At 42.6% G+C, this 24,911-nt stretch overlaps 2 long non-coding RNA genes across 2 annotated transcripts in view; one reads left to right on the plus strand and one right to left on the minus strand.

The window, feature by feature from the left end:
• The first annotated feature begins 2,338 nt into the window (after positions 1-2,338).
• Positions 2,339-4,252, plus strand: LOC137855481 (uncharacterized). Its single transcript, XR_011095750.1, has 3 exons — positions 2,339-2,701; positions 2,847-2,874; positions 3,282-4,252. It is a non-coding gene; the product is annotated as an uncharacterized lncRNA (long non-coding RNA).
• A 14,167-nt stretch (positions 4,253-18,419) lies between these two features.
• Positions 18,420-24,911, minus strand: part of LOC137855484 (uncharacterized) — a 50,385-nt gene continuing 43,893 nt past the window's right edge. Inside the window, exon 3 of the long non-coding RNA XR_011095754.1 lies at positions 18,420-20,104. This is a non-coding gene — a long non-coding RNA (uncharacterized lncRNA). The remainder of the gene's footprint in view (positions 20,105-24,911) is intronic.

Below are 24,911 nucleotides of genomic sequence, written 5' to 3' on the forward strand. Positions count from 1 at the left end.
CCTTAGATTTAAGAAAAATATCTCCAGTTGTTAATCCCACATGAAATTTCTGCCACTCAGCATTTTTTTTCTTTTATTTTTTCTTATAGAGAGACTGGTACAAGGCAGAGCCTTACTCAGAGTGCTGGGTTCTGCGAACTATCATCTTTAGGAATTGACTAATTAGGATTTAGGAACAGAGTCTAATACTGATCCTTAAATCCTTCCTGTGAATCTAGTCCCATATGTATGGGTATTTAGTCTTTGGGAACATTCACAGCCCTGCACAGTTTGGTTTTCCTATCTCTAAAATGTGCAGGTTGAATAACAACACGGGAAATCCTGCAAGAGTTTGGCTCTGTATTTGTTTAATCCCTCTGGATTGTTGTATCCAAATATTTATGTTACCTGAGATTTTGTTACAAATTTAATAATCAGAGCTGCTATACTCCAGCAGGCAACAAAAACAGCCTTTGATTTGCACAATGCTTGGAGAAGGGATCAATCTTCAGTGCCTAGAAGGCGCTTTGCCCATGGCAATGCATAAACACACCAGCATGGGGTTTTGTGCTTGCAGGAGTAAATCACTTCTGTTATCCCTTCTGAAAAGTTAATCTGAAACACAGTTTCCTGTGCAAAAATTAAGGGGAGGCTTATCACCCACATAACCATAACTCTGTAGGTTATCGGACTATATTTTGTGGTTAAGTTGAAGCATATTTTCAGATAAATGTCTAATTCAATACTGTTTTTCCCCCCTCTGTCTGCCATTCTTCCCATTTCCCTGATAACAGTCACTATTAATAGACATGGTACTGAAGTCAGCACTTGGCAGTTCTAGTTTATGGTTTTAATTGAGAGAGGCATATCCAAGCCATGTGGACTGCTTTGTCCAGCTCCAGGCACTACAGCAGAAACATTGGGTACTCCAGACACACAAGATTCAAACTGCAGGAGAGAAAGGTGAAAAATCATCGTCAAATAAAAGAATTGGACTTGCTGAACACCAAGGAAAGCATTCTAACTCATTGGGTAAGTAAGCACTGCAATGGACTGTGCAGGAAGGTTTCAAATGGGAGGGTTTTAAGAAACCTGAGAGAGGTGAATCAGGCCTTGAGCTGACCTATTGTGGATACTAGTCGAGGGACTGCTGTATTTCATTGTCCTTAAAATAAGTTGTCATCCTGACTTAAACCCGGTTCAAATTAACATCCACACTTGAATATGGCAATTAAAGACTGGGGGAAATGAATAATAACGCCATTCTAGACCTTTCCTCCAAGTCTTTTCTTTGCTTGACAGGTGTGGAGATGAGGTTCAGCACCTTGGGCTGTAACCTAATCAGATCTGTTTTTGTTCACAGGGTTGAAAAGGTGAGTAATAACAAAAGCTTCATCTGAAACCTCTGAAACAGAGCAATCACTGCTCTCCTGAATGTATGCAATGTATTGGTAGATACCCATACTACACCAAACACGAACCTCATGAAAACAACTTCATAAGAATTACTGTGGAAATGTCTCGTAAGTTTTTTTGGCTGGTTAGTTGGTTGCCACAAGCAAATTATAGCTAAATATCGGTTCTTCTCCCTTAAGTTCCCAGACTTCCCAATGCCAGCATCATCTTTTCAGTCTTTCTCTGGAACAACCTTGTCATCCAAAGCCACTTATTGTTGAATTTTGTCATAAACAGGACCCAGCAATGTTTCCTGTGCTGCTGATTACTTTTTTTCCCTCTACATCTCTGTCCTGAGCTCTTGGCAGGAAGGAATTTGTACCACCAGAGCCCATCTGCTCACCCAGCCCCTCGTTTTGCTGATGATCTCCATGTTGCTGTGAAGAGCTCCAGGCCTACTGACATGTGGTGCTCATCAGCAGCAAAGGAAGCTTCAGCTGATAAGGTCAAACTGGATGAGCTAATTGTTTTAATCAACAAATTCCTGTACACGAGAGAGATGCAGCTGCCTGGCCAACACCATTACCCAGCCAGTTCACAGGAGGACACCAATTAGCTTGCTAAAATGTTAATGAAGAGGTGAAGTTGTAGAAGCAATGCATGGAGCAGGCCTAGTGGTATAAAGTGGGGGAGCCAGGTGGAGGTGGGAGAGGAATGTGACTCTGTCAGAGATGAGGCCAGGCAGTGAGGGAGTTTGTGAATTCGGGTCACTGTCTGAACAGCCAAGGAGCAGCAGGACCCCACCAGAGCTGGGCCTACTCTCTAGTGGAGATCCCAGCTCTGGCCTGTCTAGTGAGTCTCCGTGGGCTATTAACACAGTTCTCATGAATCAGAAAGTTTTTTGTCTTAGTACAGAGCACCAAGAGGATGTTTCTTGTGACTAATTAATCTCTCCTCACTCTTCATGTCTCACTTCATTCTCTTCTTCATTATTCCCTGTGGGCCTCTAGGCCTGGAAATCTCATTACTGCAAACACCATCTTTTGCTCCCTTCAAAACTCACATCATTACAGATCCCAACAGTTCTTGTAAGAAAAGCAAAGGCTCCATTTGAACCTTCTCCTGGGCCTTCTCAGCCATTTTAAGCTGCTCAATTATTTGCCCATCAATTACACAAACTAGGCATAGCAGTGAAATCAGGACCCCACTGTCTGAGGTGCAAATGAGGCAAATAAACCTCAACCCTCTCCCTGGTGAATTCACAGTCCACCTGCATGTGCAACATTGTCTCTCTGGGGCCTCTTGGTGGAAAAATATCCTTTAAATGGTAAAAAGATTAACCACTAATTGAAGGAAGAGTGAGTCTAAGCAGCACAAATATACATGGGAGGGTGTTATATTGGAAGTCCATGAAGAGAAGCTCTGGCACTTCAGTTTGTTTGATTTTTTGTTTTGTTTTGCTTTCATTTCAGCAATGTTTAAGATCTGGGAAGAAGATGTGTATGTGAGGAATAAAACATTACTAAGAATCTATGTGTTGATTAGGGGACAGGGCATCCTGCAGTATCACCAAAAATGCCTGTCTGAGAGATACGTTGCAAAGCCTTAGGACAAGGACTGAGCTGGTGAACCTCTTTGTACTCGCATATATCATGTAGCACGTTGGGAATCAAGCCTAGCTCACCAAAATTGGAGGCATGAGGCAAATTAGGTTGTCATTCCTCTACTGCTGGGAAACATCTTGGTGCTGGTGGTACCTACCACAGTCAGAGGGGATATTTAAGAATGCCCTAGTCCTCTCCCTATCACTGGTGTATTGCCCATAGCCCACCTTTTTCCCTCCACCAAAGGTGTGATAGCTCATTTCTTGGCAGTCTCACAGGTGCTGTACTTCTGTCCCTGTCTAGATGCTGAAATCATGAGCATTGACCAAGACCTCCTGTGAATAGTTTTAATTTTTATATTCAATGATTGTGTACCAGCAACCTGAAAATCCTCTGTCCCCGTCATCTCCTACCACATCTCTTGAGGTGTGTGTTTGAAACCAGAAGGATCCAGGCAGAGAAGCCTTGGCTACACTGAATAGCCCCAAGTTCTTCCTTGACAAAACTGCTTAACTCCAGTGGGACTCCAGCAGTGATGAATTCTGACCTTTACAAGAAACCCAAAGCAGAGCAAGAGAGTGTCTCTGTTTTCTCATTTAAATTTTACACTTGAAGGACATACATACATTTTAAACCCACCTCTTTAATCCTTGCAGCTGAACCATTCAGCTCTTGTGTTGCCACTGAGAATTCAGGCAAAATGTTTGACAGAGGGCTAGAGAGCTGCTCCACATCATTAAGGAAAGCAGAGGTAGGGGGCGAGAGTGTGTGACCTCTGGAAGAAATAACACACACTGACTGCATCAAACAGTAAAAAATTGCTAGAAAAGAAGAGGATTAAACCCTTAAACCGCACTTGAAATCACATATGCCCCAAAGTAGAGAAATTCCATCCTATCTTGTTTTCTCCTTGTATAATTAGTCTTCAAATACGCTTACTGGAGTGAGTGCATTTGTCCCAATCTAAGGAAACAAACGGAATGATGTAACTGGTTTCTTTCAGTTCCCACTTCAGTGCAACTTCACAATACCCTTGGACTTCAGGGGATTAAGTTCCTGTCTTGGCCGTGGTCCAGTTACTGGTCATTGCTATTTGTCGATTATCCCAGCATTCCAGAAAACATTTTATCCCCTTCATTAACTCACAATTGACCAATCACATAAATCAGGTTAAGGACTAGTGGACATGTCTACAAAGAAAGGAGAGATTCAAAGAAAGGCCAGATTAAATAACAGGTTGAATCTGATGTTTTTGAAGATCTCTATTCTTGAAATTGCAAATAATGACCCTTGCAAAAAAAAAGAGAACATTAATTAAAACTACCACTCTTTTGTTCACACTTCCCAAAGATGAAGAAATATCATTTCCCCATAGGAAGTCCCTACCTTCTTAAAGATGCATAACTTGCTTCCATCATCATGTTTAAAAACATGTTATTTACACATGTAAAATCTGTGAATACATGAATGCACAGACACAAAACCATGTTATGGGCTCACTGTGCTACCAGTGCACCAACATTGGTGTGCTCCTGTGTAGACAACTGAACACCGTAGGCACACTGATGCAAGACTGAACTTAGGTCTGCATGAACCTTTAATCCAGCCAGAGTAAGGAGAAGCCTTGGCACTGACTTCACTCAGAGCAAGACAGTGTCTTGTACAAAATCAGCCTTGCAGCTTTTTGTCTGATGTGTTGGTGGCTTAGGACCATTCTGGTTGCAGGTGTGTAGCTTCTCCTGCTTCAACCCAAGGACCCTCAAGCTACCCACAGAGTATCTTTTAGGGCTGCAGTTGTGGATCCTGCCCTTCCTATGCCTTCTTCTGTGTTTTGCCATGCTGCAACCCTGGAGCTATAGGAGAGTGATGTGCCTATTGTTGGTATTGTTGGTATTTTGAATATATATTTTTTTTCTCGGTTTGACTTGGGGATGAATGTTTCCAAGAATGTAACTGTCTGGGTTTTAAATTGTATACTTCTGACATGGGCTATTCTCTGAGTTCTTGCGTATGTGTGACCAACATGTCTGTGTCTGTGGGCAGGACCAGTAAATGCTGCCTGATGATGGGCGACTGGTGTGCCCACATCCTCTCCATCCAAGGCCTGGGCTGGTGTGGGCTCCCAGGGGACCGGCAAAATATGTGGTTCCCTTCTTTTGGTGGCCATGGGTTTGATTTTCTGTAATAAAACACAAGCGTTATTTCTATGTACAAAGACTGCTCTGCCTAAGCGATTTTGACCCTACAAGAAGACAGACTTTGCGATACTAGTTATATCAGGGAACAGAAATTGAAGCTACACAATCAGTGTGGGACCTATTCTTTTTTCTCTTCAAGGAGATAGGGGTTGTCATGCAGATTATAGAGAGCTTTTCCTCCTCTGCATCCTCAAGGCACTGGCCTTCATGGTAGACATCTTCACAGGCCCAGTAGCAGTGACTCTATGGAGGTTTTGTACCACTTCAAGCACAGAGATTTTTGACTTGGGTCTTGGATCTGAAGGTTAGCAGATAAGAACTATGGGCTATCTCCAGCAAAATGGATCTTCAAGAGGGAAAATCTGATGCTATTACATCCAAGGACTAGTATGCACCTTGGTGCTTCCATCCAAGACGCATCTTTTATGGAACACCAGAGTTAACTGAAGTGAGTCCTTCTGGCTTTGGGATGCCCTATTTTAAGTTGTTATAGCAAAAATATATATTGTTATATGGTTATATATTGTAATATATATATAATGTTATAGCCACCAGCCATGGGTGGCTGGAGGGCTGAGAGCACCAGCCATTTCCTCTTGCTCAGAATGGTCCTTGCTGGCCTGAAGTGCCATGTAGTGGTGAATTATGTATGCATGCGATCTGTGTCTGGCATTAAGACTTGCCTCCACCAAACGATCCAGTTTGAATTATTAAAAACTCACCAGGGCTTTTCCTCACTGAGCTCCAAATGTCTTCTTGTTTCCTGCTGAAGCTGTTGAATGTTTTGATAGGTGCCAATGACACTGAGGGATTACTGGTAGCTCTAGTTCTACCTGACCCTTCAAGGCTTGCAGAGGAGCAGATAGTGGTGATGGAGCTGGCACTGGCACCTTCACCATTGCTGATGCCTCCATTACCTTTACCACCTCCCTCACCACTTCTGCAGAGTTGTTAAGAGCCATGGCTGTGGCTGATCCATCATCTGAAGAAACAGATCCAGTGTTCATACGGCTGATCAGTGCCAGGGGACTGGGCAGACCATGTGGTGCAAAAGGTGCTGAGTAGTGAACAATTTTTTTGACTGTTAGTGGATTGGAAACTCTTGGCCCCAAAGGCCATGAGGGCACTAGAAGATGGCATGGATTCTGTGACTTTAACAAAGATTTCTTGAGGAGAGTAATTGCCTCTGGAGGAACATAAAACTGGATTGTAGGATTTGGGAGTTAATAGTTTTATCTTCTTAATCCCATGAAGGGCCTATTGAAGGGGAGAGCAGAAAGCTGTCTAATACCAGCAGCCCCAAAGCCTCTACACATCCCACACTGCCTTTGGCTATGCTACACAGCTGTCTTGGGCCTCCCGCTGTAAGTAGAACCTAAATCAATCCTCTCAGTATCAGTGGACAAATACACAGATTTATGCCAGATTTATGCCTTTATGCCTCACCATACTGGGACAGGTATGATGTAAGTCAGCACAAATTTTAAGTTCAGAGGGTCTAAAGAATGGAAGTGGTCCCTGGCTTGAGATTCACTGAACTTAATGGATTACATACAGACTGTGATTTAAAATCCCAGATGCCATTTGGCATCCGTGCCTAGATGATGCCTAAATAAGAGTAGTTTTTTAGCCATTATTTTTAAGCAGTCTTCCTGGCAAAAGGACAATGACATAGTGTGCTGTGATTGCATTTGCACCAACTTTTCACTAAGTACTGATTTATGTTTATTTAATCACCAATACTGGTTTATATGTTATGCCTCATTTCTTTAAACAGTATGTTTCTCCCCATCTCCCCCCACCCAAAAAAAAAAAATCAGTGTAAAGGATTTATGATGGAAAATCCATAAAAGGTTCCTTTTGTTCCACCTAATTGAATTTCACCTCCCGTTACCATTACCTTATTCCTGTTAGCAGCACAGAGAATGAAAAGCTTTGGCAAGTTTTTGGGTGAGTACATCCAAGAAGTTAGAAATCTTGGCCTTTCTTTTGGAAGGTATTGTGTAAGGCAGACATCCTGGACATATCCCTGTGCTTACTCCTCTTTCCTTCTGCATCATTCCTAGACCCTGCCTGAAGGTTTGGGGTAGTTACATTAAAGGGTTCTATAAGATAGAGTTTCTCAAACCTATGCTAGTTCACCAAGCTTTGCTTTACCAAACTTTTTGGTATTTTTTTATTATTATTATTATTTTATTTTATTTTTTTAAAAAGGATTCATACAGCTTTAGCAGACCTTAGACTTTGTTTCTGTGAGGCTTTGGTTCAGGAGTGATTCCAGCCCCAGCACTTACCTGGCAGCATCACATTGCAGCTTTGTATCGTGCCTTTTCTGGTTCACGCAATTTTCAGGAGCAGCAGCTCAGTGATTTCACTCAGAGCTGAAGCCCACTTCCATGACTTCCTGCCTGCAAAGGGCAAGTTGCCTTTCTGCTTTCGTTTTTAGCCATGCTCAGGCACTGTCTATTCTTAACAAAGAAGTGATCCTCTGTGTGGTAATGAACTGGCCAGTCTACATATAAACTTACTGCTGGAAAGAACATGCTGCTCACAGAGGTCAAAGGCCCTCAGTTGCCAACAGAAATATAATTTAATGAGCAGGAGGCGTTTACTTTTGAAAAAAAGAAGTATCTGTGCTCTGGATCTTGCTCCACAAAAAATGAATAGGATGCATAACTAAATCCCATTGGAACTGGGTGTAAAACTGAGATCTTCCAGCCCTGGCTTGGCTGCTGTCTGTGTCTGAATTCTCCAGGGACATGACTTGCATTGGCACTTGGACCTTCAGGTGTTTGGACATGCAATGTGAACGAGACAGTTCACCTCACAATATGAGTTTCACAGTGATCCAGGCAGATGGAGAGGTGCTATCACAGGCAAGGATGGGTCCTCGGCATGAATATTTATTGTGCCTAAGGACACTGGAAGACCAAAGAGCTGGGATGAGTCTATTGTGAACAACCTGGCAGCATTTCAACAACTGAAAACATGTTTTGCCAATGTTAGGGGTGGTTTTCTGGGTACCTAAGTATCCGGTCTAACCCCAGCTAAAATTTAACATTCATTCTGTCAGACTATGTACAAAATGCATGTCTCTAGCTGTTTCTCCAGCAAGGTGCACATCTACTGGTGTTTGTAGGTCATCTCTGAGGGTGGGTATCATGAAAAATGCAGCCAGCAGACACAAGGTTGAAGGAAGATCTAAGATCTTAGACTTACCAGGTTATTTGTGTTGCTTCTACTCCATATCAATCATCCAAGTAACATAGTGATAAAATCCTTTGGCTGGATTAAAAACATGACTTGGTAAGGTATAAATGAGGTTAACTCCTCTCTGCAGATACTAGTCTTGGCAAAAGTCTGTCTCATCTCAGAAGTAAGGGCATTCTTATGGATCCAATTAGAGAAAAAAACACCGTCTGGCAAGAAAGAATAAAAATTATAATGCTTCTGATTATACAATGGCAGCTGGAATAAAATTTTCTCTTATGGGAGCATGTGAGCTCAATGTGAAAGTAGAAACTGGGCTTGTCAGACTTAATTAGAGTGAGAGGAATGGCTTACGGTCAGAAACTGCATACATTGTCCACTCCTGGCTGCTGGGGCTGGGCCAGACTCCGAGATCAGTGGGCCAGCACCCAGCACCAGGTCACTCCCAAAAAGATGGACATTCACACCGAGTGCTTCTCACTGCTGGTAGTGCAAGAAGTGTGGACTTTCTCTTTGGTTAAAACATTATCTTAACCCGGGGTCTGAATGTAGAGGTTTCACCAGAAAGTCGCAAAGCACACTCTAAGTATCAGTCAGTGGAAGGCCCTCTGTTACAGATGGGATATGAGCCAGCGTGTTGCAGCAAAACATATGTATACTGAAGGCTGGTTTGGACAATAAGAAGGGCCATCACGGGTAATACATGAAATCTGTCCACCTGAAATGAGTAAACGGCTGTAATTACATTAGTATCTCTCTTATAGCACCCTCTTAAGCTAGAGATTTCCTGCTATTCCCAGTTTATATGGAGGCCCAAGGGACAAGGAGGCTATAGGATTTCAGTGGGATCTAGAGGTTCAGATACCCTTCCGAGACCTACCCTTGGGGACACATATATCATCATGAGAGAATGGTCTCTGAAGGGCTGCCAGCCGCCTGTCCACAAGGTGGTGGACTGGGAGTGCACTTGCATTGGCACACTGACCTTCAGCACTTATTTGGGCACCAGCGCTCACACTGCTTTGTGGACAGTATAGAAATAGGTGCAGAGTTATAAAGAAAAAAAGGGAGAATAAAGAAAGGGGAAAGAACTGTTGCATCTTCACTGGTACCATGCACTGAATCAAGTGCACTTCTGCTCTCTTGAGTTGGGATCCCAGATCTTGGGGGATCTTTCCCCTGACAGCAGCTTCTAAGATGGTATCAAAGCAGTTTTGTTTTCCTCAGGCTTTTGCTGGTCTTAATAAATCAGCCTGAAGTAGAACCTTGAAAGTAGAACCTTGGAAAATATTTAGTGAAAAGGACAGCAAAAGAGGCACTGTCACCAACCTGCACGGCTGCAAGGGCACTTGAGGCAATTCTATCTTTGGACGACTTAGCTTATAAACTGTGAGCAAGGCATTTAAAGGGAGTTTCTGAAAAATTTCCTATGTGAACACAAAGAAGTAATTTTATCAAATCCTTGGTAGTTAATATATATAATATTATCTATAATATAATATAATATAATATAATATAATATAATATAATATAATATAATATAATATAATATAATATAATATAATATTTTCCTCTTTTGCCTTCATCCACCTTATATTTTATGATTCCAGGAAAAGAAGCTGTCCTGAAGAGTGACTAGGGCTTCAATTTTATCTGAGTTCTCTAAGTGTTATTGCAAATACAAAGGCAGATCATTGCAGGTCCTATTCTGTATCAAACCAAACATTACTTGTCCTACAGACTCAAGGTCTTTCCTTCTGCAAGTCAAAATCATTGGGTTGAGGGGAAAGAAGAAGCCCATAAAATTCTTAATATTGACTTTAAGGACATTTTCCCCACTTGATGCAAAGTGAGATGCACATTTCTTAAAAGAACAGCAGAAAGTCACTGGCTTTCCACCTGACATAGTTATTAATATCGTCATGCTCCCTTGTGAAAGGGCATCATGTACTCTGCTGAAGACCAGGTAGAGTTACGTCCCTCTCTTCTTGAGGCAAATGTACAAGTGGTATCTTGGACTCAGATGTATGCAGTCCTTTGAAATATGATTTGTCCCCTGGTCCTGTTGCCCATTTTGCATGGTGGCAGTGGGTGGAACTGTCATGTTGATGTCCCCATTGGTGACTGCATGTATTTCAGGAATGCTCTGTAATACAACCTGGCTCATTGTTGACAGCCAGAACTTTCCGTGAAGTCCACAAGCTCCTTTTCTTTTCTTCAGCTTGCCTACTTATTACTGGACCAGTAATGAAACAGGTGTGCCTGGAGCACACGGAGGCATCACTGCACCAAACTGCATCGTTCAGGCAAGAGTAGGAGAAGGCGCTTCCTGGGGAAGAGATCTCTTGCCACTGTCTGCAGGGTGTCCTTATATATCCATCATTGCCTGGTGTATTACCCAAGGGCAAAGATCTGACCAACTTCTAAGCAGGCACTGTGCCATCGTAACAGATGGGCATAAATGGGGCAGCCAAGAAGCCATGTATGTGCATCTAGTGTGTTTAAGGGTTAGATTCCCATCCAGGAACGTCGCAGCAGCTGTCCACCCTCAGTTTACGTGCCTATAGTTTAGGGGGATCTGCCATCACTAATCCAGCTTCAGAGCTGGTTTAACTTTCAAAAATTAAAAATAGCACTCACTGCCCCATATGGAGAGTGAGTCTTGACCCATTCACATCAAGGGGTTGTGTGGGTGAATGGAGGGGGGGCTAGCATCAAAGAACAGCAGGGTAGGGAAGTGCGTTGACCTCTACTTGTCTTGTTGTTGGGATCCACTCTAGGATTGTGTTAGGAATGCCTCTACACACTGGCCAGCTCTGACCACTGTGCCCAAGACAGGGTTTGGGCTCTGCTAGAAGCTCTGCACTCCCTGCATCAGATTCTGTCATCCCATTCATCTCAGCCCTATGGCTCCACACTGTCCCATATCAGATCTAGTGGTTCAAAATTTACATTTTAAAGCTCTAAATGCCCTGTACTTAAAATTGAATATTTCTGGCAAGTACCTAAGGTCTGTGTTTCAGATTCCACTACTGATGAATGCTTCATCCAAGCCCTTAATATCTCAAAGAAAGATGCTCTGGTGTAACAGAGCTGTGGATGCAGCTCTTTACAAGGAAGAAGTATGATTTTTCCCTGAGTTTAATTACTGCATTTTAAGAGAGTTTAAAGGCTCAGAGCTAGAATAAATAATTTATAAACTGATTGAAAAAGATCATACACTGAAGAACCTGCCTTAGAGGGTTAGCTGTTAGAGAGGACTCTGGATCTATGATCTGTGGATTATGTGCTTCTCAGATGAGTTAAGAAAGGATGTGAACCAGTCAAAACATGGGGAGCCACCTTAATTAACCCCAAGAAAAGGTTAAATACAGTTCTGTGTTTGCCATCTTGCTACCTCCTGAAACGTCGGGCAGTGATGCCCAGTGGCTAAAGCATCTCTACTAATTTCCCATCCAAAGCATCCTTACACCTCAATCTCTATAACTTATGTACGTGTCAAACATGACCAACACCCAGGATTTCTCCTCTTTCCTCCTCTTGTAAAAGGTTTTTCTTCAGTCACTGGTGTATCAGGGGAAGCTGGCTGTACCTTTACACCCCAGCTGGTCTGAGTGGGAGCTCGCCCTGAGAGTGTTGTTTGTCCCTGATGTGTTTGTCCCTGATGTGTTTCAGGGACAAGAAAGGAAATGTAGCGACCAATACAAGTCAAAATATTTAGGAGAAACTTTGGGGTTATAGCTGAAGGGCTCAGCAGACCTAAATTTTACAGCTCGGACACTTGGATTCTTTTGGAGTTTGGATCCTCAAAGATTCAGTGATCCTAAAAGGATTCAGTTTTGAAATCTTACTGGGCATTTTTAAGTATCACAAATTGTTGCATTAGCTGTATATTAACCAAACTCCTATTTTTCAAAGCGATTTGAGCTTCATGATTTAAGATTTAGGGCATGGCTGCACAAACTAGTCACCACAGAGTGAGCTCGGGGATGTCTTTATTTCATCTCAACAATTGTAGGCAAATTCTTGTTCTTACCCACAATGGGGTGTGAGGTACATCAAAGCGGTTGGGATTATCTGTCACATTGGAGCGTTTCCCACAGACAGCTGTCACGACATGGCCCATGGTCTGGACACCCGGTCTTCTGGCTATGGCTTTGCCCATGGGAACATACTTTGTGGCTTTACCCTCCCTCCAAGGTCACAAAGACACATCTAGAAGCATTTTCCATTATCTGAAACATTTTGTCTTTTCCACCTTTCTCATTCTCTGCTCTTACTTATTTTCATTTTTTTTCATCATTGCAAATTAAGTCCCCAAAATTGTGTGGATTTGGTGCTCATATGAGGAATATGCAGCAAAACTTGGAATTATGTCTCAGCATCTTCCAAGGGGCCACACCATAGTGTACCATTGACCTACTGGGATATGCCCACCACAGTGTGGTTATCCCAGCCATGAAAACTAACACACCTCGTTGTGGTATGTGAATTCCTCTGAATCACTGGGTTTCAAACCTTAGTGTATGAACAGCATGTCTATGGGAGTGTTCGCCTTATTTTCTGAGAGGAAAAAACATCTTGGAGTGTATTGCATCTCTGCAAAATAGATCTATGCAATGCTTAAGTCATTACTTCTTCGAGGTGTCCTAATGATTATTATAATCTGCCCTGCTTGGCTTGGCTGCTGACTTCCTCTAACTCTCCTCCTGCAACCTCTGTAAATTTTACCTTTCTGAGAGCAGAATAACTCACCATCTGCAAACTCTGTGTCCTGCAGTGCAAACCAGGGTGAATAATTTCCACAAGTGCACACATGGAAATAGCGTTATTAGAGTTCACCAAAACAATATCCAGAAAAGCAACACAAAATAAATGCTAATTTTTCAGAGTTACTGGAATATGTTGAACATTTTTTTGTTACCTGTGATGTTGTATTCAATATTTCTATTCAGATGGTGCCAAGGCATCCTGAAGATGGATAAAGTCAGCATTTTGGTAGACAGTTTGTAACCCAAGAATGCAGGAGCTCTGAAAATGTAGGATTTACCTAGTCTCCAGCCACTGACAAAAAAAAGTCATGATGTAATTTTGTGATATTCATCATTAATTTCATCTCATGCAAAACTCTTCTTAAACTCACAGTACATGGAGTTAAAAACGAGGTTAAACTTGTAAAAATGGGTGAGATGCATCATATAGGTTTGTGATTGTTGAGGTCGATACGTATTTTGACTATCCTGCCCTGCATCCTCCGGCTCCCGTGGGCACTGTGGCCACAGGGATGCTGGCATCCCCTGCTACGTGCCAACCTTGGCATCTGGAGCACTTGGGTTTAGTGCTTGAAGAAAAAGGCTCTGTCGCAGCAAAGCAGAATAAGGCTTTGCTGTCAGGAACTTTCTGGACTTGCCCTATTCCCCAGCCACCATAACGCTCCAGCAAATACTTCATGAGCCAGCTTTCGCACTGCTTCTAGTAACACACAGAATATTCAACCAAAATATCATGTGTCGTCTGTTTGACCTCTTGGCATTCGTTGACATAAGTTTACCTCATAGCTACTATTTTCCTAATAAATTATGTTTAGGGTTTGTTTTTCAAGCTTTAATGGAAAATCCCAAATTGTGTCATGACAAGAGTAAACACTCCTACATGTTAAACATTTTCTGTTTTCCATTGCTCTGCTGCCAATGTCTGGGGGTGAAAAAAGGCCTGAGAAGGCTGAGTGTTGAGACTGTAGTAGAAGTGGGATGCAGCCAAAGTCTGGAGCTGTGGGTTACTGCAGCAGCTGGGTCGCTATTGCCCCAGTCCATCCACATGGACTCAATAATCAAAATTTCCCCTGAACTGACAAATGCAGCTACCCCTGTCTGGGTGAGCTGCTGGAAGGGCTGCTCTTCCATGAAACAGATATAATTAGCTTGTGCAATGCTGTGCAGATCACAAAGAGTCTGAGGTGTGCATCTTGCACATCAGCACGCCAGATAACTCTGGACCGAGGTGCTTGGAGAAGAGGTGCTGCAGCAGGAACTCCCTGGTTTGTCATCATCTGAACCTGAGCTCTGTCTCTTTGCAAGTCTGAACTCAGAGCAGCATTTCAGGGAAACGAAGGGACTGAATTCCAGAAAGGGCTTGGGGACGTGGCCAGATGATTATGTGCCTGAGTTCAGCACACGGGCTCGGCTGAGGTGCTCCGCACTCATGTCAGCTGCCACCTGACACAGCAGGTGCCTAAATTTCTGCCAGAAACTATAAGCAAACCTGCCAAGTCCTGGCAGAGCTGAGATACATTGGAAAGGACAGGTAGGGCTATGGCCTCTTGAGGTCAGCTGAGTGACTCATGGACTTGTGGAGAACCTTGCCACCATCTCATCTGAAAGCTGGGCTATCAGTTCAGGAGTTCATGCTGTTTGCAAGGTCAGTGAGCATTTAAGCCATTGGTGTGATGCACCCCTAACAAAGTGTTTCACTTTCTGTAGGCACTTAGCCTTCCATCAGGTAGGGGCAGACAGTGAAGGATGAGCTGGAGGAAGAATATTGTTTTCAAATCTGAGGTTCAGTCCCCTATATTTTAGCTGCATTTTCTCACCCCTATATATGAGTTGGACAAGCCTTGAAGAGCTTATGGTAGCAGAGGATTCTTGGCTGAGTTAAGTACTTAACTTCACTGCAATGCATTTAATTTGCTGATAATTGCCTTTATCAGTTTGTCTTCCCTACTGCTAGGATCTGCTTTTACATTTAAATACAAATTTGAAGCTGCAGAGCTGTTATCTCCAACATACTCCAGGTCCGAGCTAGTGTACATGAAATCAAAACGTAGCCTTAAAAGGCCGATTCTTTGGGACAGGCTTTCCTCTAGTTATGCTATTTTTACCCCACTGATTGCAATGGACAACTCCTTTGCCCTGTGGGGAGAAGAGGATTGTTTTTTCCACGTGGAGCCAACTTTGAGATCTGCCCAATGAACCTGAATTCAAGCAGACTGTGTCCTCCCCTAGCTGTGATCCACCAGGTCTTTCTGAAGCAGCAGGAGGACATCTAAGCTCTCACCATGAGAAAACTCAGGGTAAATAATATAAGTGACAAAACTACTGATTTTCCATGGTAAGCAATTTTGCTGAAGGCATCAGACCTCAGTAACAGAAATGCAAACAAAAATCTCAAACACTGATGTGGTCAAAGCGTTTGTGTTGAAATGAGAATCTCCTTGCAGGGATGTCTCACTGGGATGAAACAAGGCAATTTTGAGAAGAATTCACTCAATGCTTTTGTATGTGGGGAGTTACTGGATGTGGGGTTTGAGTTACCTCCTCCCAGCCCTGCACAGGGGCCTGATTTCTCACAAGGTGAGCATTCAGATTCCTCTTTCTCAAGCTGGGCACGTCACAGCCGAGTTTCCCAAAACTGCTAGTCACTTCAGAAATGTTTGGCTCTGGGGTCTGTCTTGAAAGCTTTTCGTGACACGTCCAAAGACAATCTCTAGTCTGCCAGAAGGGCCTCGGAGCCAGAATATTAACCTTTCATTTTTCATTTCTGTCTCTGCTGAGTTCAGTTGTGCTCTTAGGTGAGAAGCAACTTGCTTCTGATGGAAACTGCTTCTCTCTAGTCTTGCACCACATATGCCCAAGTACTTCTGCTAGGAGACAAAAACCAGCTCCCCACCAGGCTGACTGCCTAAGGGGAGCAGGGAAGGGGATGGCAGCTAAGGAGCTTCTTTACACTCCTAGGGTTTTGTCTGTTCTTTCTCTTCACGCTGATTGGCATCCAAGGCACATTCAATCATGCTCTGTAAAAAGGGAATATTTTAACAACCGAATGGCTCGTTCACCTAGCAGAACTCAAATTTTCCAAGGAGAAATGCCAAGCTACGTTTGAAAATCTACAAGCAAGTGGATGATGGGATACTTGTGATAATTTCATGGTTTTCTAAGACACTGTTATTGTGAGGACAGCAACATGCAACAACTGATCCACTTTCCAGAAATCCTTACCTTATGGTAGATAAGACAAGCAGAGATGTAAAATACAGCGCTTACTTCACCCACACACAAGCCCAGCTGTTTCTGGATGGAAAGCTGCCATAGTTTCACAGTTCATAACAACAGTGTGTAAAATTTTAGAGCCGAAATTGTACTTTTCCCACATACTGATGCTGACTGCTGTAGATGTTGTCACAGCCTGCAGGGAGGTTACAGCTGCCGCACTAGGTAAGTAATAGGATGCCGCCTTCACCTGTTAGTAGAAGGTGACCAGCCAAAAACTGCATTCAAAGCATCAGTGGCCTCATTTAATACACTGATATTCCTTCAGTGTTATTAAGGAAAAGAGCATTTAACAATGATGTTACTTAGGTAAGCAAAGGAAATGTTCATCAAACTGGGTAGGTGGGAGTAGTGATTGAACTGGAAATAAACAAACAAACACATAAATATAGGCACATATCAGACCAGTTACTACTAATAATACAAATAACCAAGCACCAATATTGACACAGAGCTGAAGAAGACCTGGAGTCTGGGAGTGGGTGAGAAGAAAGCCACACTTAAACAGAGTTCCATAAATCCTCTGTTTAATGGGACAGAAGGATCCCGAACAAAGTACTTTTCTACTACTACGAGCAAGGGAGTAACTGCAAACATTGGGATTTAGGAGGTGTGATCAGGGAGGACAACGCAGCTCAGAAAGGTCAGCATTAAGAAAAATGGGAGTGGAGTCATAGGAAAGGAAAATGGAAAACTGAGAGCAAAACAGGACAAATAATGAGGTCCGGGGCAGAAACCCAACCTGTAGGAAGTTACACCCCACCTCACAGCACAACAGTCAGTTAGAAGGGGTACTTTCGCAAATAATGCATTATAAGGGACCTAAAATAGCAACACTTGAGGATGGCAGTGGGCCATGTGGTCCATCTACCCACTGTATCTGTCCACCATGGGATGTATTTTCCCTCCAAATGCCAGGCTGACTCATGCCTTAATGGGCTTGCAGTTGCACAACTGCTTTTGGATTTCTGTGAGTCATGCAGATATTTCTTTTAACCTCCAGCCTTAGCCGCTGTTTATGAGCTTTTGATGGTGTTGTTTTGCATGTTTGAGTAAGTGAGAGTCAGACCCCATGACCCTGTGGGCTGGTGGGGACACTTCTTCTGGCTTGCCCAGGAACTTTTAGCTCCATTTAACAACATAAACGTCCAAGGGACAAATTCAGTGCCACTGGAGTCAGTGGGAAGGTTGCCACCAGTTCAGATGGATCCAGGACTCAGAGCCAAAAGTTCCTTTGATCCAAGATGGGGAGACTCTTGCAGTCTGTCCAGCTCATAGAAGTTGTGTTTTGTGATTCATTTCCCTTTTTCTGTACATTGTGGAAGAAGGGCGGCCTTTGAATATAAACATCCACTGGATGTGTGTGGTTAGCGTGAGACTTGTGCTTTCTAAAAATTAAATGCACATTAGAACCAAAGTCATTTCAAGCCAGACAAGCTCCTCCGAAAATGACAGCTCCTAAGCAAAGGGGTCTTGAAGTTCAGGTCTGACCTTGCTCTTTAGTGAAAAGAAGGAGTCAGAAGTAGAAGGCAGGGGGATCCAGAGGAGTCTTTCAACGTGCAAAAGAAAAGCAAGACAGAAAATCAAAAAACTTTCCTGCACAGTGAGTGGAGAGAGATCGGAGATCTCTTGACCATCACTCAGTCTGAACACTGCTCTGCGCAGGAGCATCCACACCAGCCAGCCCAGGGGGCACGGCAATGGGTATGAGAAGGAATCACAAGGCCGTTTCTGGTGAAGAAACATAGGAGATGCTGCTTGTGATAGGGTGGGAAGATCAGATAGTCAGGGAAGTATGTGCCTGCAACAGGTTTGTGTCCCTGGAAACTATGAAGAATAATTCAACCAAAGGGAGTGGGAGGAAAAAAGCAAGAAAAAAACATCCAGAGGTGAAATGAGAAAACAAGCCAAAAAGTCATTAGCAAGAAGAAATTTTATTTGACTTCCAGTTTTAATGCCTTTTTTTTTTTTTTTTTTTTTGTATTGGCTACTTTTCTTTTGCACACTGTGAGCATCATTAAAAGTCCATTTACTTCACTAGCTTGTGCATCAAGCTAATTATATCCTGCACAGAGCACACTTGGACTTGATTACCCAAAAGGGACAGCTAGAACTGGATTCCTTAAAAAGAGTTTTTTGTTTTATAGCACTATAAAAAATAATGATACTATTCAGTCCCAAACTCACAATAACCAAAATTGTATGGCACAGAATCCTTTCCCCTCCAAATCTGGATTTCCTAGTTGAATATTCAGATATTTTTCTCTCCTGTGTTTTCTCTTTCTCTCCACTAGTCTCAGAGGACATCTGGTCACTGCTTCATCTAAAGGTGTCCTGCATGAATTAGCCAGTAAATTGAAGTTATTTATTTATTTATTTAATAATGACAGTAACGCTTGGGGTTGGCCAAAATTGCTTAACTGATTCAGGAACACATTAATTCAAAAATAACATTTAATTCTGATATAATATGGCTCTGAGGCCTTTTTCCATAAGATACTTTAAAAAAAATAAATGCTGGCAGTGTTGGCCTTAAAGAATTTATGTGATGGAAGCTCTGGTCCGACTGACAAAAATCAGTACCCAGATGGAGCACACTTTATCTTGAAAAAGTTCAGTACTACTAATGATTATTGAGCTAGAAATGACCCCATTTAAATCTCATCTCCCTGGCTTGAGCTTGTGAGGCTGACAACGCCCCTGGTTTGTAAATAGAGCGAAGAAAGCTGCTCATGAAGAGAGGCCGAACCAGTTATCCCCAATGGCACTTTTATGGCCATTTTTCTGATTGCAGCTGTGCCATAAATAACCCGAGACAGCTCTCTTTAGTAATTGTTTAAGAACTGGAAGCACAACTAATAATTTCCAAGTAACAGGACTTTCACTTCTACCAGGATGGGAGAATATAAGAATTCGGGGCGTGACTGAGAAATGTCATCCCACAACTGTGTACTCTGGCAGCTCCCCAAAACGCTCTTCGCTGGCCTAGCTTTGCTCCGTTTATGTGCATGTACCACTCAGATATCGCCATGGGAGCAGGTTTGGCCTAATACAAAGCTGTTTTGTAAATCCTGTCCATAACTGCATTCTGCGTATGGTTTGAACTAATTGCGTGAGCACCATCCTCTGTTCTGGGTTGCCCCTGAGCACAAGATGCCCTGAAGCCATTGGGCCCTTGATATTTGAAGGATGTACCTAAAAAACCCAGACCTGTCTACACTTGCCTGGGAATATGCTTGAATCCCTGCCGAAGAAGGTTCACTCTGAGGCTGTGGCCATGCCACCACCAAATGATGAGCCCATAACAAAAGTGCCCCAAAGGGAATGCAGACCGACAGCATGCCCAACAGACACCACACCGCAGCCTTGTTTCAGACAGACCAGGAAGAAGTCTGTCGGAAGCAAAAGCTTTCATTAGCTGGTTATGTAGCTGGACTTTAGGACTGCATTTTCAATTGGAAGTTCGAAGTGGATTTATACCAGGTATGTATCAGAATAGCGCCGAGAAATCTCATTTTGAATTCCAGACATTGGGGTTTAAGTGAAAAATTATTCATGGCACCTTCCCTTGTTCCTTTCCACCAGCTGTCTGACAGAAAGCCTTGCTCCTCCTGGGGTGGTAGACCAGCATGATTCCTTTCTGTCCCAGATATCCGCCAGGATAACGTCCCATCTCAAAAAAAAAAAAAAAAAAAAAAAAGAGAGAGAGAAAACAACAGAAAACCATTAAAGATTTCCAACTAATTAATTAACATTAACTTTGAAGTTAGCCTCTCCTATGAGCAGTGCCCTATCTTACAAAGGGTAAGCTTTCGTAGCCGATGATAAGAAAACATGTTACTTAATCAATATATTTTCCAGCATACGTGTTCTTTGGCAGGGATTTTAAGTTGTCTCTTTTGAGTGTGTGTGTGTGTCTCTGCGCGGATATGTGTGTATGCGTAAGCGTTCCTTTTTCAGAAAACAGAGTTGTTGGACATGGATAGGAATGTATCTGGCATCTCTAGAAGAAAGACTCAGAAGGAAATCAGTATTTGAGGGAGTTTTGCAAGATATCCAGCTCTGACTGTTTTGCGGTTAACTTTCCATTCCAAAATTGCTAATGGTGAGCTGTCCAGACCATGTCTCTTACCAAAGAATTTTGGAATTGTGAGAAAACAATGAGTTAGCCGTCAGGAAAGATTAACCTCCCAATCTTAATCCTCCCAACTATCGCTTTACATGAAAAGGGCATTCATGTTTAAACCACTGCTAAAGACTCTTGGATAAATTTCTCTCTAGCCTAATTCAACTGAAACTGTCGCTGCTACATCAAATATATGGTGGTTTAATGTGAGTTGGCTACAGTTACTATTGTAATGGTGTTAGAATCGCCATCTAATATTGGAGTCCTGTTAATATTGCCACACCGTATTTGCACAGAGAAAATGTAGAAAAGCACAGAACTACAGAGAAAGAATTATTATTTTTTTTTTTTTTTGTACTTTTCACATAGGCAATAAAGACTAAAGGTAATAAGATGATTTGCCTGCAGACATATAAGGAGTTTGGGAATGAATATGAAGAAAACTCAGCTCTGCTAAAGCCCCCACCATCCCTCCCTATCATTTCCCAAAGCACATTAGTGTTTAATTTATTGTGGTAAGGGCAGGCCATCCATTCTGGTGTATCCAGAACCAAAATAAAATGTAACAATTCAGAATAACCGAATAAATGATTTCCCAGAATAGGTGTGCTGGCAATCCCTTGTATCAGTAACTTTACCTAGGAGCACAAAGGTATTTAGTGCCTGTCACTTACTCAGGCATTTTAATCCCTGCTGATTTCCTAAACAGGACACAGAGTCCTCTATATATTTGTAGATCTCAGGCTCCAGATTTATATATATATATTAATTTCCTTTTCTTTCTTTCTTTCTTTTCTTTCTTTCTTTCTTTCTTTCTTTCTTTCTTTCTTTCTTTCTTTCTTTCTTTCTTTCTTTCTTTCTTTCTTTCTTTCTTTCTTTCTTTCTTTCTCTTTCTTTCTTTCTCTCTCTCTTTCTTTCTCTTTCTTTCTTTCTCTCCTTCCTTCCTTCCTTCCTTCCTTCCTTCCTTCCTTCCTTCCTTCCTTCCTTCCTTCCTTCCTTCCTTCCTTCCTTCCTTCCTTCCTTCCTTCCTTCCTTCCTTCCTTCCTTCCTTCTTTATTTCTTTTTTATCTCTCCTTTCTTCCTTTTCCTTTCTTCCTTTTCCTCCCTCCCTCCCTCCCTCCCTTCCTCCCTTCCTTCTTGCAACATTTCCACCACCACCAAGAGCCAGGTCGTTCTTGCCCTGTTCCATGGTGACAACTCACAAGGTGGGATGCCATGCCACCAAGAAGGACACAAAGTCATTCTCCCTGTCCCAAGTCCCTCTGGGTGCATGATGTGCCTGGTGCCATGCATGTATCACACAGTGGGCAAAGCAAAATGACATTTCAGGCACTCAGGAGGCGGCCATAACATCTGCATGCTTCAGTTGTCAAACACACGATTTGCAGTGTTGAGGATGATGCCCTGAGTTCCAAGACTTTGAGTACTAATGAAGGCAGCTAATGGGCATTAGCCAGCTAGAGGAGTCTCATGTGGTTTTACAGCTGTCAGACGTGCTGGGTTCGTGCTCTGGTCCCACAGAAATGCCTGGAGCCTCTTTATCCTTTTAGGATGTGCTTTTACAGAACCACAATATATCCCAGGCTGGAAAGGATCCACAAGAATCACTGAGTCTACCGCCGTGCTTCCCAGTCCAACCCTTTGCTTCCCAGCTCCTTCTTGCTGTGGGTGTACCTGCTCCGGGCTGCTACACTCAGTGTCTCCAGCTGCAGAAATATCAGTTGTGACAGCAGGATGAAGGACATGTCATGAAGCAAAGTAGATAAATGGCACGGCAGCCATGCTAATGCTCTTGCTGATGATATCGCCAGAGAGCTAAGGCCCATTTAGCTCATTGCTGGATGAAACAAATCAAAGGTGGCAGCCTCTCTAGGCGATGTGCGCTACTGTGTCAACAAAAATTATCCAGATGAGAGTTTATTTTGCCACATCACTTGGTGTTTTTAAAGGAATTGGAAAAATTGATTAATATCTTGACTGCTTTGTTGCATTTCTTATTATATTTGGGTGCAGCAAGCAGCATTACCTGGCCAAATGATTTCTAATGTGGTTACTGTTTGTTGAAAGAAACAGCGAAGCAAACAAACTGACAAATAAAAAAGTAGATTTAATTTTCTGGAGCTATTACCACCATCTGTGCTCCAAATACACCTGCGAGTCCTTTGCAGTGCAATACTTAGGTTTTCCAGAGAACTTCCTCACCACCAAAATGGCAAAGGAGTGTTAAACAGCTCAAGAAGCACATCACTATGCCAAAAACAGGGAAGATGTCTGCTACAAAATCAAAACCAGATCTGGTCTTAGTTCAAAGCCTTAGCACCAGTGTAACACTCAAGGCTGGTAAATATTATAGATGTAATGAGTATAGATATGGAGCTATATACATGGGCATACTTTAAATATAGATGACCTACGTTCACAAACTGGAATGACTGCCAGAGGTGGGGTGGGAGTACTCTCATGCACCACAAGACAGATGACCTCAGGTCCACGAGGGCTGCATGACACGTCCCTTCAAAGCCCCGACAATGGTGAGGCTGATGCTCATTTATGCCAGTGCTGGGCATAAATGGGTTTTCCAGAAAGCAGTGAGGCTCCTTATCTGCCCAAAGCCAGCCCTAAAAGCCTGGAGCATTAGTTAGCAGAGATAACCAAGCGTGTAAAATTTCCGTATGTAGTTCAATAGCTGGTTTATTTTTATTACTCTAAATGAATTACACAGCCAGAGGAGATTAATCAGTTGTCTGGGCAGTCCTCTGGGCATAGCCTGGACTACCAATTCCCTCCAGCCATTCCCGCATCAAACCCAACAACAATAGACAAGGAAGTGTCAGCTATCAAATGGGCTGAAAGCACTTTTCATTGTTAAGTAAAGGATTTCCTTATGATTTCCCATGCCAAATAATAAATAGTGAGTTAAACAGTGTATGCCATGCCATGACAGCCCAGGACTACTGTGAAGATGATTAATATTAAAACCGGATGACATCTTTACCACCCCTTGTCATAGCCAGCTCAGGACTATCTCCACTAGCTGCAAGCTAGGATTAACCCTTTCCCTTTCCCAGGCATCTTTGCCAAATCGAAGGGATGGAAGTGGAAAGGGGAATTCTGCATTTTGCATCCCGACCCGACAGCTGCCAGGAGAGGCAGCTTGGCTGTCCCGGCGAGAAGAGCCTGCCCTTCAGAGGGCAGAGCTGTGGCTCAGCCTGTTGGGATCAGGCCATGACCTTTTCCATTTCACTAGAAGCAAAGAATGCAAACTTCTTCACCGCTTTGTAAATACAGTAAGTGTTGTTTTTTATGGGCCTTTTTCTCCCTCCTCCTCCAGCAGCTAGAAATCACAAATGCTCAGAAAAAGAAGGAGGACTGAAGGGGAACCCAATTCCCTTGGGCAAGCTGTCGTACACATGTACAGGAAATTGAATGCAGAAATTATTGCATGCGAGGCTGTTAAAGAAGTGACAGGGTTATAAAACAGATCTTTCAACTGCCACCCATTATGGACATTCCAGTTGTAAAGGGTCACTTTTTAATACAAATCTGCTGTCCCAAATTACATTTGTCTTTTTCTATAAACTAGAAGTTGGCAAAGATTTACAGGAAGGTAATTTTCCTCCTTCTTATTTTAACTCATTTATCTCCTCTCTGAATTTCAAATGAAGAAGAAAACCCCACTAGTTTGGTAGAATTTATTAGGTTGCACTGTTATAATGGCTTCTGTTCTTGGGCTGCTGAAATGTCCATGAAAATTGTGAAGGTCTTTTTAAACATACTCTAGACTTTGTGAAATGGATAATGTGGTGCTGCAGAAAGAGAACACAAAATCTTATTATGTTTGATTTGACTAATTTGTTACATAAATTCTGCTCTCCTGATCTGATATTCCACTGTTTGCCACGTGAGATCATAATGCTCACTGCAAGTGAGATGGCTTGTTTCTAAATAATTCTGACAACGAAGCAGTTTGATATTCAGATCTTTAGTTACTACCAGGCATTTTGATTATGCTTTCCTTTCTCCGTCTCTGCTTTTCTTCCTGTTTTCAAGGCAACAGACAAAAAGATGTCTCAAGGCCATGTGCAGAATTAGATTTGAGATTACAGTGTAAATAGGTAGACGCGGTACCAGTTAATTTAATTAGTTTTGAAATAGGTAAAAGGAAAACAAGCTCACAGCCCCATCAGTGAAATCATATTTCAGAGGCATGCTAGTTTGTGCTATCATATTTTCCCCAAATTCATCTAACTTTTGCTATCGGCAAATCAAAAGCTGATCTTCCAACCTTAACATCAGTTCTGATCTAAATCCTTTTTTCACTTCAAGCCAGACACAAAACACATTTTTAAATACT

This window comes from Anas acuta, chromosome 4 (assembly GCF_963932015.1).
Source record: "Anas acuta chromosome 4, bAnaAcu1.1, whole genome shotgun sequence".
In the NCBI taxonomy this organism is placed as follows: Eukaryota; Metazoa; Chordata; class Aves; order Anseriformes; family Anatidae; genus Anas; species Anas acuta.